This window comes from Phodopus roborovskii, unplaced genomic scaffold (genome assembly GCF_943737965.1).
Source record: "Phodopus roborovskii unplaced genomic scaffold, PHOROB, whole genome shotgun sequence".
NCBI lineage: Eukaryota > Metazoa > Chordata > Mammalia > Rodentia > Cricetidae > Phodopus > Phodopus roborovskii.
Genome location: NW_026126558.1, coordinates 29,769,011 through 29,790,077, shown reverse-complemented (window position 1 = coordinate 29,790,077; position 21,067 = coordinate 29,769,011). Strand labels below are relative to the sequence as shown.

The 21,067-nt window shown below is 35.8% G+C and overlaps 1 pseudogene; it reads right to left on the bottom strand.

Annotated features, from left to right (window-relative positions):
- Window positions 1-5,077: 5,077 nt before the first annotated feature.
- LOC127234574 (40S ribosomal protein S6-like) lies at window positions 5,078-5,920 on the bottom strand (annotated as a pseudogene).
- Window positions 5,921-21,067: the final 15,147 nt, after the last annotated feature.

Here is a 21,067-nt window from a genome sequence, read left to right as displayed (position 1 = left end):
GATATGATGATCTGAGAGCAGAACTGTTGCCACTCCTTGCTGCATGCTGCATTAGGTGAGGCAGGCCAGAAAAGCTTACGAGGTAGTGACCATGAAGGAAAGTTGGTGGGCTCACCAACCCAGCTCCCACCCAGGCCCAGAAACAGGGCTATGAGTTTGCCCACCCCAAACTCCACCTCATCTATGAGCTTTTGGAGCCTGTGAAGAGGGCAAGCCTATAGATCCAAAAGAACAGGATATCCAACACACAGGACAAGAGGATATACAACATGTACCCTATTGAGACATCATCAGCAGTACTGTAGCAGAAGCCAGAGGCCTCAAGCCAGATCAGTGATTCCAGTGCCTCCTGGTAATGAACACTTGCAAGTAAAGGTAACGGTACTAAAACTGTGTATCTCAATGGGTCACACCACAGTTTCCTTCCACTATTCTCCTTTTGCTTTTGTTTGTTCATTAAGTTAGGTCTTTGGTTTTTCTTGTAAGGAGTAAGGTTTTTCCGCCCGCTGCCCGGTCTTGTCCTGCTGCCGGGCCAGCCCCAATTAACACCACAGAGACTCTGCACTTGATATGATGCTGTTGGCCAGGTACTAGTTTCTTTTCAGCTACCTCTGCCTTAATAATTAACCCATTTCTGCTATCTAGTATTTCCACATGGTCTTCTCTTACCGAGGAGCTGGCCGGCATTTTGCTTCCTTCCAACTCTCCATCTTGACTCCTCCTTACTACTCCCTCTCTCCTCCTTGTCTCCTAGCCCTCCTCTCCTGCTTTCCCACTGGCCAACAGCGCCCTATTCATCAACCAGTATGAGAAACACATACAGAATGACATCTCCCATCGTTTTCTTTTAAATTTTGTTTTCTTTTGGGGGTGGGGAGGTTGCAAGGGCAAGAAGAAGGATGCAAGGGAATGGGAAGATAAGTGCAATTATAATGTATGATGTGAAATCCACAAAGAATCAATAAACTTAAAGGAAGAAAAGAAAAAGAAAAAAATGAAGAAAGAAATTTTGCAATTTGTAGCCAATGTGGCATTGGTTATGTTAGATGCATTATAGTAATAAACTTCATCTCAGAATACATGATCTGATGTCGACAAGAGAATGTTGCAAGTGTGTGTGCGTAGGGCACCTTTGGCTCTCAACGAAGAGACTAGAATTAACCCCTTCTGTAGTTGAGAAGGACTGGGCAGTTATGAGCTTATTTTAGCTCTGTTGAAATGAGTGTTGTAGATCAATATTCACGATTTAGTTCTGAATCCCTGGAGACCACTGTTCTACCTCTAAAATAACTTCCCTTGGGCTTACTTGAGCAAGAAAGAGATCATGGAAATAAGAATGCACATCTCAATAGTCATACTTACTAGAGCTTATTTTTAAAACATATCTAAGCTGCTAATATACGTTCCAAAGAAAGCTATTAGGAATTAAAAATGAAAAGTTACATGTGGTTATCAACATAATAATTAATCACTCAATAAATTTGGCCACAATTTGCTTTAGTATCTTTTACCTGGAGGTAGGTAACTTACTTGATACTTATCTTATTTGGCTCCCGTAGATTATAAAAGTAGAAAGATTAGTAATATCTGGCTAAATTTTTCTTTATTTACAATGTAATTCAATATAGAAAACCTGCATTCAAAAGATCACAAAAGTAACTTTTAGTGGTTTCACAGAACTGGTAAAACTTAGAACACATAATGTGATATCCTAGCTCATCTGCACTGGTCTTATAATGTTGTAATGTTTGATAAAAGCAAGATAGTAAGAAGAAATTTTCCAAAATATAACTTCCAGGGATTTAAATGTTTAGGTATGGGCCATCATGATTAATTTAAAAAAGAGAAAGAGGAGGGGAGGAAGAGGAAAAGGAGGAGAAAAAAGAGGAGGAGAAGGAGGAGGTTATTAAAAAAAAAAGAATTACAGAAAAAAATCTAAAATGTAAGACCTTTATAGTTTAAACAAAGACTAATTTACAATATTGACTGAAACTTGAAGGAGTTACAGAAAAGAGAATGAAAATATACGTGATAGAAAATTACTTTCATGGGGCTAGAGAGATGATGATTCAGTGTGTAAGATCACTGGCTTCTCTTTCAAAGGACCTGAGTTTAACTTATAGCACCCACCTGGCAGTTCACGACTGACTGTAACTTCAGTTCCAGATCTTTAACATCAAGTACATAAAATTTCTTTTAAAAAAAATCATCAGAAATAAAAATAAGTAAAACTTTAAATTAAGAAGATTGGCTTTCTTTCTGCTTGCACCCATCATAATAAAAGCTAGGACTAAGGACAAGTAACAGATGACAGTGTCTGGGGAACTGAATATGTGCAGACAATGTAGAAGCACACAAATTTAGGTAGAAGTTTACCATCTAATTATTGTCAGTTGTATGCCCACATAATACCTAGTTTTACTAGATTTTCTAATTTTCCATAGGAAATAGAAAGCCTGGATTGCTTTGTGATATGTGACACTCTTTCAAGATAAAGTGAAACTTACTGTTTTTGTTAAAATGACAAGGTGATTAGTTGAAGCACAAAATACATTGATCTCAACACGGAAAAGTTTAAAATTAAGTCTGCTAATATTCAGGCAAAAGGTGATAGATAGCTTCTCTCTTGTGGCCTAAAAGAGCAATTTCAAAGAAAAGAAATTCAAGGATGAAAATATAACCAATATTAAAATTGAGGAAAACATTTAAAATAAAATTCTAAAATCACAATAGTGACAGAAATATGTTCATGAAAGATGGAAGGGAAACGAGTAACAAGTAGAGACAATACATTACATTTTGCACAAAAGTAAAGATTAATATAACCATTTATTATGTCACCCACCACAGTATTGTTAAACTTGATGGGAACAATGTCTCAAGTGTGACATCAGAAAAATAAGATTTCATCAAACTTTATTTGCAGATGATCCATACCTATTGTCATGAACAAAACTTAAGTCCAAATTGATCAAAGACCTCAACACAAATCCAGTCACTGAGTGTCTTAGAAAAGAAGTAGGAGGTACCCTTGAACAAATCAGTACATGGGGTCCTCTTCCTGAAACTAACACCATTAGCACAGACAATAAAATCAACAATTAATAAATGGGAACTCCTGAAACTGACAAGCTATTATAAGACAAAGGACCAAGTCAACAAGACAAAACAGCAGCCCAAAGAATGGGAAGATAATCTTCACCAACCCCACATCTGACAGAGGGCGGATCTCCAAAATATACAAAGAACTCAAGAAACTAGTCACCAAAACACCAACCAGCTGAAAAATGGGTGCAGAACTGAACAGAGAATTCTCGAAAGAAGAATACAAAATTGCTGAAAGACACGTAAGTGCTAAACCTTCTTAGCTATCAAGGAAATGCAAATCAAAAGAATTCTGAGATACCATCTTACTCCTGTCAGGATGGCTAAAATCAAAAACACCAATTACAGTTTATGCTAGAGTGGATGTGGAGAAAGGGGAACACTTCTCTGCTGGTGGGAGTGCAAACTTGTACAGCTACTTTGTAAATCAGTATGACAGTTCCTCAGGGAAATGGGATTAGGTCTACCACAAGATCTTTATCCAAAAGATGCACATTCATGCAACAAAGAAATCTGTTCAACTATGTTCATAGAAGCATTATTTATAATAGCCAGAACCTGGAAGCAACCTAGATGCCCCTCACCTGAAGAAATGATAAAGAAAATATGGTACGTTTACACAGTGGAGTACTGCTCAGTGGGAAAAAAAGAACAAAAACAAAAACAATGGAATCTTGAAATTTGCAGGCAATTTGTTTAAATCCTTCTGTAAGATTAAGAAAACAGATATCATAATAGATGGAGCCATTACAGATTTTGAAGAGAAATCTGACACTAGAGAAATGTCCAGATATCTACACAAAGATGGGCCCAGCTAGCAGTCTAAGCAATAGTGGAGAGGCTTCTTTAAATGCCCTTCTCTGATAATGACATTGATGACTACCTTAAATGCCTTATATGCCATCCTAGAGCCTTCATCTGCCAGTGGAAGCAGAAAAAATTGAACAGAATTTCTGGAATCCAGTTGCAGAGAAAGAGAAATAATGAACAAAGTTGTCAAGAAAAAGCTGGAGAAACCCACAGAAATAGCTCATGGACCCCGGACTGATAGCTGGGGAAGCCAAAACAGGACCGACCCAGAACCCCTGAATGTAGGTCTCAGTTAAGAGGCCTTGGCAGTCTATGGTAATTTTGTCAGAGGAGCCAGGATGTATCCCTAGCACAAGAACGGACTTCTCGAGCCCATTCTCCATGCAGGGATATTCCCTTAGCCTACAGACATAGCAGGATGTCCTAGGCCCTATCCCAAATGACTTGACAGATTTTGTTGATTCCTCGTGGATGCCCTCAACATCCCTGGGTAGTAGATGTGGGATGACATGGGGATGTTGGTGGAGGCATGGAAGGATGGGAGGGAGAAGGAACCGGGACTGACATGTAAAGTAAGGAAAACAACATATTAAATAAAAAATTTACAAAAAGAAGTACCAAAAAAAAAAAAAAAAAGAAAGAAAGAAAGAAAGAAAAAAGAAAAGAAAAGAAACATAAGATTGCTAAGTGTTTGGATTATAAACTGTGGAAGAGACAGACTCTATGAACCTCAAATCATTAAGTAATATTTATATTTGAATGTCTACTCCCTCTTTTCTCCCCAGGTATGCATAGTTTTTAGAGCTATTTCATTATGAAGACATTTGAATTGTCATCATCATTAATGAGCAAGACTGGGAGAAGGTTTGTAAAATACATAAAGCTAAAACAAAATAAGATAAAGAAATTAGTATTAACAACAAGAACAACAACAAAATCATTGATAGTAGCCAGCAGAGAATATGTATATAATCGTTTTTAACTTTATTATATAATTATCCACATTATATGTGATATATAGATAATACATATTAATTTTGTATGTATCATTCACTGTGAAAAAATAGTTGACCAAACAAACATCTGGTCAAATCCTCAGGTGCTACAAGAGTACTGCATCTAAAATTTCTGCTTCTTTTTTTTTTTTTTTTTTTTTTTGAGACTCAATGTATGATTATTTATTTGTTACCCTTAAAGACTTATTTTTGACTGGACTCAGACTTGGAAGTAGAAGCTCTCAGAGAGAGCCTTCTCAGAGAAAGCCTACATCTTTTGGCAATCTGTTCCTGGTGCTTTTTTTTTTTTTTTTTTTTTTTTTTTTTCCTTCATTCTCTTGGCCAAAAGTTTAGCATATTCTGCAGCCTCCTTGTTTGTCTTTGTACGTTGTTTCTTCAGAGCAATACGACACGTTTGTGTTGCAGGACACGTGGAGTAACAAGACGCTGAATCTTGGGTGCTTTGGTCCTGGGCTTCTTACCTTCTTTGTTTAAAGGCTTTCTCATGACATATTGGCGGACATCATCTTCTTTAGAGAGTTTAAAAAGCTTTCGGATTCTGCTAGCTCTTTTAGGTCCCAACCGATGAGGAACAGTAGTATCTGTCAGTCCAGGAATATCCTTCTCTCCTTTTTTTACTATGACCAAGTTGAGAACTCTCAGATTGGCATCCACGATGCATCCTTGAACAGACTTGCACTTCCTCTCTCCAGTTCTCCTTGGTCTATAACATGAATGCCCCTTACTTAACAGCAGGCGCACTCTGCCATGGGTCAAAACACCTTGCTTCATGGGAAAACCTTGTTTGTCATTCCCACCACTGATTCGGACCACGTAACCCTTCCACTCTTCACCCAGAGCATCAGCAGCTACTTCTGTGGCCATGCGCTTCTCATAGAACGTACAAAGCTTGTGCTCATCGTCCACTTCGATGAGTTTCTGGCAGCCGGTGGCGGGGAAGGAGATATTCAGCTTCATCTTCGCACAGCCGACCGCCTAGGAGGTGCCACGAAAAAAGAGCTGCATCTAGAATTTCTGCCTACTAGTTTTATATTTTTCACTTTTTAATTAAATAAACTCTCATATGAGCTGGATGTTTTTAAGCTCTTTCTATGGCCTCCCAGTTTCTGAAATTACACTGTGTGGTAACACACCCAACATGACTTTAGACCCTTTTGACAAATGCTTGAAAATCTGTTCAGCAGATGTGTGGAGCTGCCATGATCAGTCAGTGGTCAGCTTCAAAGAAAGGTAAATGGGAACTAGGAACCGATACCTCTGCCTCTTGTACTTCAGTGTTATGTACTAAATATTTTGTCTCATAGAAAACCAGTAGGATTAAGATTTAGATGTCCATATTTGCAACCAAGTTTCTTTATCAGTATATATGTTCAAATTATTCAGGACACCTAAGTAATTGTTGAAATTGAGTAGAAAGGCAGTGACATTATATCCAAAGGAACAAATAAAAAGGATTTGTGGTAAGATAACATCTTTCTTGTTTATTTGGTAGGGCAGAAACATGCATAACATGGAAAGTAGACCAGAAAGAATTTTAGCCATGTTTATATAAGACAGCTGTGTCTTCAATACAAAGATCCAAATATGAGAAACCCCTAGTCTTCAAATCAGGGGAGTTGGTCTTCCAGGGTTTCCTGTCTCCTGCAATTCAGGTATTCATTGTTCTATTTACAATGCTAGCAGTATTTTCAAGGACTCTGACACTCAATACTTGCCTGTCATTTCCAAAACATCATACAATAAGGAAACAGCCAAGTGCTTAATTTCATAAGTATTTTCAAGAAAAGACAGGCATTTGCTTCCAGCTTTGTCATTCCTTATCTTAATGAGCCTTAAAGTGATAGATTAACCAAGCCAAACTTATGAGATTTTACTGTTAAACTTAATAAAGATTTAACAAATGGATTTGACAGAGTGCTTGAATGCCCACTTAAAATACTAAATCTTTTGATACCAGAAAACTGGGTTATTAAAAGAGACATTGGGGCAAGGAAGGACAAATTACTTGTGTAAAACTATCTGGAGCAAAATATTTAAATAAAGCAAAGCACAAAATTATACATACTGGAAGCAACATATACAGGAAAATAAGCCACAGGATTAAAGTAATTCATCATTCCTTAAGGAGAGGTTTTCCTACAAGAATTCAAGAGTAAAGACATAGGGTAGTCTTAAAAGTATGCACTATGCAGAAACTCCAGAGTTCAATCTATAGACTGAGAAAAATATACCACATAAGTATACAAGTATGTTTTCTAGAAAGAAGACACTATTAAATGGAATGTATATATCCTGCAAATCAAGATGTATAAAGGTTGATAGAGACAAATTATATAGCAGAGAGGTTGTATTCGAAGAGAGAAGCCCCTTCTTGTTGAATAAAAAGAACCCAACAAGTCTCTGGTAGGAGAATTAAGGAAGAAAACATAATGAGGATAAGAGTGAATATTTGAGGGGATTGCAGATGATCACTTGTGACTAGACATAATAGTTTACATAGTTTTATGTTTTGGTAGCCACTGTTTGCCTTAAAGGCCATTTGTTAATTGCATTCTGAATCATTTGTGTGTGTATATATATGTAGTTTCACAAACATTTTTCATGATCCACAGAATCTAACATTAGGCATTGTTTTTAATGAAAGTGGAATTTCAAAATCTGTATTTAATTATGGATAAGTGTTTGTATGTGCATGTAAGAGTAGTGAGTGGTGAGTGTGTGTGTGTATGTTTGTGTGTGTGTGTTTGCACCTTAAGCATAAAAGTGCCCATGGTAACCAAAAGAAAACAACAAGTCTGGAGTTACAGGCACTTGTGAAATGTCATATGGATGCTAAGAACTGAACCCAAGTCCTCCGAAAGAGCTTAAGTAAGTGTTCTTAAGTACTGAGTCATATGTACAACCCTGAATGGAATGTTTTCCAATTACATTACAGTATGTATATTCTCATTATTGTAACAAGATAACCAGGTGTAACAGTTCAAGGAAAGAGTAGTTTGTTTAGATTCATGGCTTATATTTGAATACCTGTGTCCTTTTACTCTTTAAATATGTCTTAGTTATTTGACTCTTGAGGTCACTCTGCTAAAAGGACCATAACCACTTTCATTCTTTTCATTTTCTAATTAATATCTAATTCTAGTCACTTTCTAGTAAAAGCTGTTCCTCCTGAGATTTTTTTGGTCTTACTGATGGCTAATGGTGAACCATGATTTTAAAAGCCAAGTTAGCACTCATATGCTCAGCATGAGAAGGGATGGAATAAAACAGGTCAGAAGGAAAACAGAGGTCACTGTTAGCCAAAGGAATAAGATGTAGAACAGAAATTTGTAAACATACAAGGACAGACATGAAAAAGATATTAAGTACATTTCTTGAGTGTCTATCACGTTACAAAAGATTCTGAAACCATGATGAGTGTAAGCAATACAAGCACAAAGTCTTTTTTCTAGTCAATTATTTAGTGTATTATTCATTCTTACATTTTGGGCAACGAGCAATTCTGGATGAGGTAACAGTTTCAACAAACTTGGGTTCTAATTTAATATAACATTAACCTGTGACTATGTGACAGTGTAGGAAATCCAGAGATACTCTCTCCACAGGTCTCCTAAAGCACCTCAGGAACTTTTTGCCCTAGTCTCAGGGAAATGCTGTATAATGCTTTATTTTGCTAACATTCCTGGATATGCTAAAGATTCATAAGGTTTCTTACTACTAAAAATGCATAAGATCATTTATAATTTCAATTAAACAATGTTTTTCTGTTTTCAAAATTGTGTTAACAAAAATATATCATATAGTATATTATGATCATCCCCCTCAACTGACTAAACCCAGATATAAATATTGGGGCTAATCATGGTTAATAAAACTAAAAAAAAAAAAAAAGTCAGCTATTTGCAGAGTTATGCTGAGTGCATGAGTCTTTTTAACTGTTTGCTGAAAACCAGCCGTTGTTCAAAGCAATATAAGATTGAAAGAAATGATCAAAATCGTAGATTCATTATATTAGACACAAAATATCTTGAATTGTAATATGAATGATATGCATACTTTCAGGTGATAATTCTTCTGATACTTTTATAGAAAATTGTAGAACATTTGGAAGTGTTCTTCAAAGATGCAAACCCTCAAACAGTAAATAGGTGATGAAAAGTATCAATCATCTTTTAAAGTATTTTGTAAACTTTAAAAATTGCTTCAGAATCTACAACTTTGCATTTTGCTCAAAGGAAATGGATGATGTATTCCATTGAGAACATCATCACAACCACCTCCAGGTGATCACCCCTCAGAATCTCATTGTTCCCTTCTTAGACAGCCTCTTGAGTATGATTTATGTTCAAGAGCAAAAGACAAATGTCCCATTGAATTAAGTTGAGTAGGAAAACGTTTAGTCAGTTCTTTAGTTAGTAAAAAGGAGTTTTAGTTTTTCAGTTTTGTACTCAACAATTTTACTGCTGTGCTCTTAAAGCAAGTTATTTCTTTAGCACCTTATTCATGGGAGTGTAAATTGGAACATCACTACTGCAAATCTGTTGCAAACACAAATCAAAAGTATACAAAATATTCTCACATCTTGACCTAATAATTCAAGTTATGTCCATATAAAATTTATTCTGTACTGAAAATGAGAATTTTTCATCAATATACATGGCTTATTACATCAATAATTGTAAATTATAGGTCATGTAAACAATCTAATTTTTCTTACTCAAATTAAGAATATTGTATGTTATATAAACATACTGATCTGTGATAATGCTCTTGCATACTGTAAAGATTTTTCACTCTTATTGGTTTATTAAATACATAAGTCTACCATATATGCATATGTTTTATGTAGATGGGAGTTATTGTCCCACTTCGTCCTGCAGCTGTTCAGTCCCAAATAAACACACAAAGGTACATATTAATTATAAACTGTCTGGCCTATTGAGAAGGCTTATTATTAACAACCTCCTACAACTTGAATTAACACATAATTCTTATCTCTGTTTCGCCATGTGGCTTGGTATGTTTTCTCAGTGAGTCATTCTCATCTTGTTTCCCATGTGTCTGGTGGGCAACCACATTTCTGCCTTTCCCCTTACCAGAATTCTTCTACTCTGGCACCCCTACCTCTACAGCCTGCTAGCTACTGGCCAATCACCAATTTAATAAACCAATAAGAGTGAAAAATCTTTACAGTATGCAAGAGCATTATCACACATCAGTATGTTTATATAACATACAATATTCTTAATTTGAGTAAGAAAAATAAGTAGAAAATATGGGGAAAATATAGCTCCTGATAGTTTTAAATATAACATTTTTTTGAAATTTCACGATAGGCACATTTTTATAAATATTCACACAAATTTATTTTGTAACTGAAAGCTCATAAGTCTATATATGAATTGACTGATCCCAGAAAATAGACTTTCACATTGTGATAAAATACAACTTGATAAAGGACAGCCTCTTTAAATAGGATCTTGAGAAAAAAGATCAGCATATGAGAAACCAGCCACAGTGAACTAGAATTTTCTAGGAAGTGAGAATAAATTTGATGGACTGTAGATTAGGATAACATCAGTAATTGGATATTTGAGATCACTATGCTGGACATTAGGAAGCAGGTGTGGAATGGATGAGAGGCCAGGGACAGCGCAAGGTCCAAAATATCCTACAATGTAAGCCATGAAGGAGACTGAATTCAATTTTTAAAATAATGGAAAAATCAATGGAAGATTTGAAAAGGGATGATGCTCTGATGCGATTTAATTTTTCCTGCTGCTGAAGAGTTTTGTAAAATCAAGCACAAACCAAAGACCTGAATTGGGAGCAATTTCATCTTTGAATGCCATGGGAAGCATGTTCTTGGATGACTTGTGGAAGTCATATGCATTTGCAGTCTAAGTATATGAACCAGGTTTCCTCTTTGAGCAGTGACACCAAAGTCTATCTCTCAATATGGTGGCATCCAAGAAGAAGGAAAATGAATAATTCAAGAATTAGAATGAAGCGTAGATAAACATTTATTTTAATTGACTTCTTGTGGTTTATTTGCTTGGAGCAGAAATACATATTTGATCATTTTCACTTGGGAAAGACTTTTGAAATGACAATATAAGGTATGTCATTATTTTTAATATCCCCTTTTAAACTGAAGTACTAAGTAGTTAAGGGGACCACAGTTACTGTAAGGAAAGGAAACAAGAGAAAATTATAAATATCTGCTGTAAGGGCTTTTTATTTTAAAAGTTTACTGTAAATATTACTTGACAAAAATTGTGAAATTGTATTTGGACAAGACTGGTTTAGAATATAGTTCTAACAGGTGTCATTTAACTTGGTTAGAATTAGAAAAAACTATTACATATTTTCTTGCACTAAAATCTCAGATGTTATAGAAATATTTCTGCAGTTATAGCAAGTCTATACACCTATTTCTCCATTTCTCCAGGGGATTGGCTCTCTCTGTCACCCTCTGTATATACCAAAAACTCAAGTGTGCTTAAGTGTATTTTGCATATGATTGACAAATGTCCTCCCAACTGCTACAAATCATCTCTACATCACTTAAAACATGTAAATCAGTGTACTCTTTGAACCAATATAAGAATATTGGTTTTACTGTATTGACCATGACAAATGAAAAGCCTATGCATGTTCAGTAGAGACACACTATCTTTCTCATATTTTATCCACAATTGGTTGAACCAAGGGAAATCTTCTGGGAATGTACTTTTCTAAATTCTTCTCTCTTATGTTATATCCCAACTTGTATTTCCTCCCTCTCTTCTCCTATGAATATACTGCTTTAATAACTACCCACCTGCCAACATTTGAAGATGTTAAATTCATGTTTAATGGTGTAAATTTTTTCTCTTCATATTTTAGATAATTAGTAAAATTGGTTGAGTCTCAGATTTCTTACCAAGGAAGGACAACAAACTGTTTTTCTTATAGATATTCTTTTTATTTGTCTTCCTGTTTTTATTTTGGAGTAGATCAAACAATGGATTTTAGTTTGCACTTATGAAAAGCATGCGACATATATAAATCCTACATTTTTGGACTGCAGTTGTCTCAAAAATAAAACAAAATCGAGAAAAATAAGTCTAGAAGAGATTCATCATGCTAATTGTTCTTGTCAGGAATGTGCGTAAGTAGTCTGGAGATAGTTTCATCATAACAAACCTGTTGTTTAATTTCTACAGCTTCAATAATGTCCAGTTTTCTTATTTAGAACTTAGTGCCTTACTTAACTGTGGTTCTTATTTGATAACTGTTTTCTCATATATTTTGCTACGTTAAGGATAAAACCTTTTTATTTTAGAAAGAAAAGAGGAGATGTAGGGAGATGTCATTCTGTAAATATGTTGCCCTTATTTGGTTAATGAATAAAGCACTGTTGGCCAATAGAAAAGCAAGATAGGTGAGACTAGGAGACAAGGTGGATTCAGGAAGTAGTAAGGAGGAGTTTCAAGAAGTAGTTCAAACAGGATAGAACTCCGGGCCCTTTCTCTGGTAAGATAAGTCCACATGGAAATACTTAGATTAATAGAAATGGGTTAATATTTAAGACAGAGCTAGCTGATAAGAAACTAGTAACTGGCCAACAGCATTATATCAAATACAGAGTCTCTGTGTGTTATTTGGGGCTGTATGGGGTTGTTTGGGCTAACCTGAGTCCTTTGTTTTTCCATATAAAGTTGAGTATTATCCTTTTAAGGTCAAAAAAGAATTGTGCTGGGATTTTGATAGGTATTGCATTGCATCTGTAGATTGCTTTTGGCAAGATTGCCATTTTTGCTATGTTTATGCTACCCATCCAAGAGCATGAGAGATTGTTCCATTTTCTAGTATCTTCTTTAATTCTTTCCATAAAGACACAAATTTCTTCTTATATAGGTCTTTCACTTCTTTGGTAAGCATTATCCCAAAATACTTTACAGTCTTTGTAGTTATTGTAAAGGGTGATCTTTCTCTGATTTCTTTCTCAGCCCCTTTATTGTCTATGTATAGTAGGGCTGCTGATTAGGTAATCTTATATCCTGCTAGTTTGCTGAAGGTGTTTATCAGCTGTAGAAGTTCTCTGGTAGAGTTTTTTGGGTCACTTATGTAAACTATCATATCATCTGCAAATAGTGACAGTTTAACCTCTTCACTTAAAATTTGTCTCCCCTTAATCTTCTTTTGTTGCTTTATTGCTCTAGCAAGAACTTTAATAAAATATTGAAGAGATATGGAGACAGCCTTGTCTTTTTCCTGATTTTAGAGGAATTGCCTTAAGCTTCTCTCCATTCAGTTTGATGTTGGCTATTGGTTTACTATATATTGCTTTTATTATGTTTAGGTATGTTCCTGAATCCCTGATCTCTCCAAGACCTTTATCATGAAAGGGTATTGGATTTTGTCAAAGGCTTTTACAGCATTTATTTAAATAATCATGATTTTTCTTTTACAGTTTCTTTATATGGTGGATCACATTGATAGATTTTTGTATGTTGAACCATGCCTGCATCCCTGAGCTGAAGCCTACTTGGTCATAGTAAGTGATTTCTCTGGTGTGTTCTTGGATTCGAGTTGCCAGTATTTCATTGAGTATTTTTGCATCAATATTCATGAGGGCTATTGGTCTGTAGTTCTCTTTCTTGGTTTTGTCGTTGTGTGGCTTGGGTACCAAGTTAATTGTAGCCTCATAAAAAGAGTTTGGTAATGAACCTCCTGCTTCTATTGTGTGGAACAATTTGGGAATTTGAGAACTATTAGTATTATCTCTTCTTTGAATTTCTGGTAGAATTCTGTGCTGAAGCTATCAGGCCCTGGGCTTTTTTTTTTTTTTGGGGGGGGGGCGGGGGGGAGGCTTTTGATGTTTTGATGACTACTTCTATTTCATTGGGGGTTAGAGCAATTTAAATTGCTTATCTATTCTTGATTTAATTTTGATAAGTGACAGCTATGCAGAAATTTGTTCAATTCCTTTTAATGTTTGAATTTTGTGGAATACAGGATTTTAAATATAACCTGAATATTCTCTGAAGTTCCTCAGTGTCCATTGTTATGTCCCCCTTTTCATTTCTATTTTGTTGATTTGCATGTTCTCTCTCTGCTTTTTGGTTAGTTTGGATAAAGGTTTATCTATCTTATTAATTTCTTCCAAGAACCAACTCTTCATTATATTGTTCCTTTGTATTGATTTATTTGTTTCTATTGAATCCAGCCCTCAATTTGATTATTTTCTGGCCTTTTACTCTGTAAAAGTGAGTTTGCTTCTTTTTGTTCTAGAGCTCTCAATTGTGCTGTTAATTCTCTAGTGTGACTGTTCTCCAGTTTCTGTGGGCACTTAGTGCAATGAAATTTCCTTGTAGCACTGCTTTCAAAGTGTCCCATAAGTTTGGGTATGTTATGTCTTCATTCTTGTTGAATTCTTGGAAATCTTTAATTTCTTTATTTTTTCCTTGACTCAGGAATGGTGCAATTTTGTATGGTTCAGTTTCCATGAGTTTGTAGGGTTTCTGCAATGTGTGTTGTGTCTTCTAGAAAAGGTTCCATATGCCGCTGAGAAGAACATATATTCTTTTGTCTCTTAAAACCAATTGGGACATAACTTGTGGTACTTCTTTTTTTTTTAATTTATTATTTTTTTCTTATTTTACATGTTGATCCCAGTTCCCTCTCCCTTGCTCCCTCACTCCATCCCTCCAGTGTCCCCCAGCCTGCTCCCATCCCATTCCCCACTCCACTCCACAGGGTGGGTGATGCCTTCCAGGAGGGATCAACAAAATCTGTCAAGTCATTTGGAGTAGGGACTAGGCCCTCCCTCCTTCCTCTAGGCTTAGGGAGTATCTCTCCATGAGCAATGTGCTCCCAAAATCCTTTTGTGCACCAGGGATACATCCTGGTTTCACTGTCAGCGTGGGCAGTCTAAGGGACTTCTGGTAGTTCTTTTGTTTCTTTATTAAGTTTCTGTCTGGTGGTGGTGGAATTGTGAATTGAATTGCCCCACTTTTTCTTTTGGCTACTAATAAAGTGGGATTATATATTCCCTATGTATTTGTTAGTGTAGTTAACTTCCTTGAGTTGGATTTTTCTTTCCAGATCTTTCTATGTATATGTAGTGCATAAATCTGGTATTTTCATGGAATATCTTATTTTCTATATGTATTTGGCTGTGTATAATAGTATGGGCTGGCATCTCTGGACTCTTAGAGAAGTCAGGTGCAATTCTGATATTACCTGGCATTTTCCTTCTCTGCTCTTAAAAGTCTTTCTTTGTTATGTAGGTTAAGTGTTTTCATTTTTATGTGGCAAGGCAACATGGCAACATTTCTTTTTCTTCTTTCTTTGTTTCTTTCTTTCTTTTTATTTTTTTGTCCAGTCTATTTGTTTGTTGTTCAGTACACTTCTTGTCCTTTCATAGGCACATACTTCTTCAAGTTGGAAAAGTTTACTTCTATGATTTTGTTTAATGTGTTTTCTGCACCTGAGCTGGGTTTCTTCACCCTCTTCTTTACCTGTTATTCTTAGGTTTGGTCTTTTTCACAATGTCTCACATTTTCTGGTTATTTTTTTGTTAAGGATTTATTCAACTTAAGATATTCTTTGGTCAATGAATCTATTTTCTCTAGTTTATCTTCAGCACCTAGGTTTCTCTTTTTCATCTCTTGTGTCCTGTTGGTTATGCTTGCATCTTTGGTTTCTGATTATTTACCCAGCTTTTCTATTTCCAGCATCCCCTCAGTTTGTATTTTCTTTATTATCTCTATTTCAGTATTGATGTCTTGAACTGTTTGAATTGTTTCCTTCATTTGTTTGATTGTTTTTCTTGGCTTTCCTTGCCGTCTTCAAGAGATATTTTGATTTCTTGCATTTTTCTTTTGTTTGTTTTTTTGTCTTTTCCTCTATTACCAATTTTTTAATTGTTTTTTTCTTCCATTTCTTTAATATTTTTTCACATATCCTCTTTGAGGGACTCTATCATTTTCATGAAGTTTTTATAAGGTTACTTTCTTCTTTGTCATCTTCTTTAGTGAGTTCAGGTTTTGTTGGTAGAGTCCCTAGATCTGGTGGTGTCATATTGGCCTTTCTATTGTTCAATGTGTTCTTGTGTTGCCATCCCTTCTTCCAGTGGGTGCAGGTAGGGTCTATCTCCTCTCCTCCCCTCTTCTCTTCTCTCCCGTTGGGTTTATGTGGGTTAGGACTTCTATGTCAGTAACTTTGAATGATTAGAGCTCTCTTGGAGGTCTCAAGCAGAGGACATGGAGGGGGCAAGGGTCAGGTGATGGCAGGCTCTAGATGGTCTGTCATGGAGGGGTGGATCCACTATGCACAGAGCTGTCTCAGGAAGTTCCAATAAAAGGGTATGGGTGTTGGACCTGAGTTGGTCAAACACTCACCTGAAGCAGGCTGTACAGCAGGGACAAGCTACCATTATTTTTCTAAGTAGACAGCATACTTACCTGACTCCTAATTATGTTATGAGCACTTTCCTTCCAGCCTGGTCCCCACTGCAATGTCAGGCCCAAAGAACACACAGAGACACTGTATTAATTATAATGCTGTTGGCCAATGTCTAGAGATTCTTATTTTCTTGCTCTTTCTTAATTATTAACCATAATCACTAATATATGCATATCTACATGGTCGTATCTTACCTAGAATGCCAGTCTCAGGAGTCATATCCTTCCGACATCACATATAAACTCCTCTCCTTCCTCTCCCAGAATCCTCCTTGTCTCCTAGTCTCACCTATCTAGCTTCCCTTTTTGGCCAACAGTGTTTTATTCATCAACCAATAATAGAAACATAAGTACAGAAGACTTCCTCCACCATCTCTTCTTTTCTGTTTAAATAAAAAGAAAGGTTTTAACTTTAACATAGCCAAATTATATATAACAAAACAGTTATTACTAAGAACTATAATTACAATATCTAGTTCAGTAACATTTAGCAAAATTAAAATAAAATACTTTGTCCTATCTCTGTGAGTCTGAGGTCTTATATGGAACTTATCTTTAATCCTAACTAAGGAAAACTATAACTATCTGTCTTCAACTCCACCAAAGACCACAAAAGGGCAATATATAAACTCTATAATAGACAGAGCAAACTCTCTTCCGTAATGTTCCATCTTCAGCCCATAGGCCATAATGTATCTGGCAGACCACTCAGCAAATCAGGAAACTTTAAACTTTCTACCTATATTGGAAGTTTGTCAGTCACTTTTCTGTTTCCTGCAGAATGTCTTCCAGACTCTTCCATGAAACAGGAAACTTTCTTATCTGTCCATCTTGCTTTGAAAGTTCACAGTCACTTTCCTATGGGTTCTGCATATCCAGTTTATACAGCAACAGTCAAACAGTCCAGTCAAGAGCAGTTTTTTCCTAAAATGGCTAGTATTGCCTTTTTGAAACAAATTCCTTGTTTCTTTGATACCCATCTTCCTTTCAGAAGTAATTAGTTTCTCCAGGAGCAGTTGCGTCTCATAGTCATGAAAAACCCTAAACCATTTTAGGTACAATTTTCTGAAGGTCTTTGAAAGGTTTGAAGACTATCTATCCATCACAAATATATCTCTGTGTATCTAGAAAACCTAACTAATGTAACTATAAGTTTTGACTATTACAGGTGTCCGTATACAGTCTGTATTTAATTATGCATTACATTTTAAAAGATCTGTATAAAGTCTATACATAAACAAGAGAAATTTACATATGACATTACTATTTATAACCAACCACAATTAAATCAAAACATTTATAAATAATTTTTGGGATTTTGGGCATCATTTTTCCAAACTGCTTCCTGCTGTTTGGGGGCACTGTGAATCATGAGAAAATAGGAACCTGACCATATTCTGGTTCTAGTAGTCTGAAGTTGCACCATTCCAGGTGTTTTCAATGTTGGATCACCTGGGAATTTCTTCAGATGTTCTTGTTTCATCAAACCCTATTAGTCTGGAAGAAATCCACACCTCTATATTTTCTGTGTCAACAAAAGCAGATCCCCCTCCCCCAAGTAACCTGTCCTTATACTTAAATTTAGAAGTCAAAGCTGCTGGTTTTCCAAGATGGTGGGGGTGTGTTAACATCCAATACTGGGAACTGTGCTCACTGCCTTGGTCTATGGTACCATCAAGCAGCATGCTGCCAGCTTGGAGATGAGGCCGTTGCTACTGCCAACTGCTCTTATGTACCATGCATGGGATTGTTAGTAGGGACTCTTATAAGATCCTTGAAGTTTTTTCACTGACACCAAGTCAGGAAGACTCCCTTAAAGGAGCTGTTCAAGTCTTTGCTTGTCTCTAACAAAACAGAACCCACCGAGAAAAATGTTTCTACCAATAAGCCTTTCTTGTCTCTGTTCTTTTGTTTCTGAAATCCCTTCTTAAGATTTTGTTAAGGTTTAAATGGAAGTCCTTAGTATCCACAGTGCAGGTGTCATTTTGTTACAGGCACTTTTCTGCCAGCCTGGTCCTACAGACTGGTCAGCCCCAAATAACACAGGGAGACTTTTATTAATTATGAAACTGTTGGCCAGTGACTAATGTTTCTTATTGGTTAGCTCTATATTAATTATATTTCATAATTACTAATATATGTATTTTACATGGTCTTATCTCACCCAGAACACCAGATTCACTTGACCTCTCCTCCCAAGATCATATCACAACTCTGTCTGCTCTTTCCCAGAATCCTCCACCTTTCCTAGTCCCACCAACAGCGTTTTATTCATTACCCAATAAGAGAAACATATGTACAGAAGACTTTCCCCATCATAATTATGCATCTTTGTTGCCATAAATTCATGAGTCTCTCAATCCCCATCAGAAGAACTTCTGTTTGCAGTGGAGAGTGATTCATACAGAGACACAGAAAAGGAGAAACCGGGGTTCTATTCTTAAATGGAACATACATAACAAATTCCCTTATCTCAAGGCTCAGAGGTCATTGCACAAGAAGGTGTAGAAAGAGAGCAAGAGCCAGAGGTAACAGATAACTACAAGAAAATAGTGCTTTCTACACTCAGCAGAGAAGTTGCACATATGAACTCACATTTATTTCGGCAGCATGGATACAAGAAGTAGCCAAAATCAGAGCAAATACTAGCACAAGGAGGGAAGATGGGCAAGACACCAACTGTTAACTCCTGGGAGAAGAAGAATCAGTTTTCTCTAAAGGTGCAGACCCTGGTAAATTGATCATGCTGCAGTGGTAGGTCTTACATCCATAAGCCTTTGGCACAAAAAAAAAAAAAAAAGTGGTCTTGATGGGGAAAAATAAAGCAGTGGAAAAAAAAAATGGATCGGGAAAGGGTTTGGTAAAGGAATGGTTGAACATGATTAAAGCACAATTTTTGAAACTCTCAAAAAACAAAAAAAAATAGTAATAATTATATTTTATTCAAAATTTTAAAAAGTCATGAAGGTATTAAAGGGATAAAAAAAATTTCTTTTTTTATTTATAAGGGCATTCCTAGAGAGATTAACTGAGATGGGAAGACCAATCATGAATGTGGGAAAGGGCATTTCATAAGGTGGTATCTCAGACTGAATAAAAAGTTAGGGGGATGTCAGTTGAATACGTCATTCTACTTGAAGACAAGATGCAATATGTTGTAGCTGACCTCTTCTTCCATTAGCTATGAAATGTTATATCTCATTGCCCATGATTGACTGAGTCACCTGAACCTTGAGCCAGAATAAATACTTCCTTTTTTCTATTATGTGCTCTGTCACAGCAATGAAAAATTGAAGAAATATTCTGTCTTTTAGGTTTTAAACTCCCCAAGAAACATGTTTAAAATTGTGTTTAATATCTATTTCAGGGTAACCATGTTCCCTTTATTTTTACCAGGCATACTTGGGATTAATTAATCATTATTCAATCAAAATGGCTGAGTATGGAGACATGTCAAGTATCTAAATTTAATTTTTCTCACAGGCTACTTGACTTTTTATTCTCATCTATAGAGGCATTCTATGGACATAAAGAACCATGAACAGTTCTCATCTCTGTCTCTTTAAGAGCTGAGATGAAGACAAGTACGAAAGCTTTAGCAACATTTTTGTCATCTCAAAATTTGTTGTTTACTGTTGCCTCACAAACCAAGTTGATGGAAGAAAAATAAGGAACTAAAAATAAGCAAGGTCTTTTTGTTCACAGGGGTAATGCAGTTACATAAGTCAAAGTGGCAGGTCATATGAAACCTTCTGTGATTCCTTGGGGTTTCTGTCTCATTTCACAGCCTAGCAAGCAGTGAAACAGTAGGATATATATTTTTCAATTAGGTTGTCAATATTTTGACCAAACAACCTATTTATAACATGCAGGTTTACTGTTCTGCTGTGAGAACCACTAGAAACTGCTGTGTTCTAAAGTCAGCTTGAGGATTTGAAGCTTCATGATGTGGTAACACATGCCAGCTTGATGCCCACTTTTCTTCTGCCTATTTATCAAGCAGGGCTATCAACCTCATAGTAGGCTTATTAGTATGTTAAATATTCACATTTAAATACTTTACCTGCCATTATTAAAACCCAAAGTATAAGTATTATTTCAGATGAGATAAAATGTAAAGAACCATAAACTAGTTTGCGATATGTAACATGTAAACTAGACTCCTCATTTCTTAGCATGCATGGAGCCTTGGGATTGATCAGTAGCATTGTGGAGTACTAGGTGTGGTGGATAATGTCTATAATTCTAGCACAAATTGGGTAGAGGCAGGAAGATAAAAAGAAGAAAATTATTCTCACCACATTGCACGTTTGAGTTCAGCCTGGAATACATAAAACAAGAAAGAAAAAAGAAAGAAGAATTCTAAAGAACAATGGAAGAGTTTTTTTTTTTTTTTTTGAAAAAGCTAATAACATGACATTTTTCTTTTGTTTGTTTTTTTCTTTTGTTTGATTGAAGAAATATCAACATTGTCTTTCCTTTTGTAACCTTTAGTCTCATTTGATGATGATTGACCTGATTTTGGGGAAAAGAATACATAGTCTTGTTTTCTGAAAACTTATCTTCCAATCTTTGCTTTCTTACCTCTTTGCTTCTTTTCTAACTATAAAGACCTGTAAGGTTCCTAAGTTAATGCTTCTGATAATGTGCTATCTAAGTACATGTTTACATGTTATATAGTTA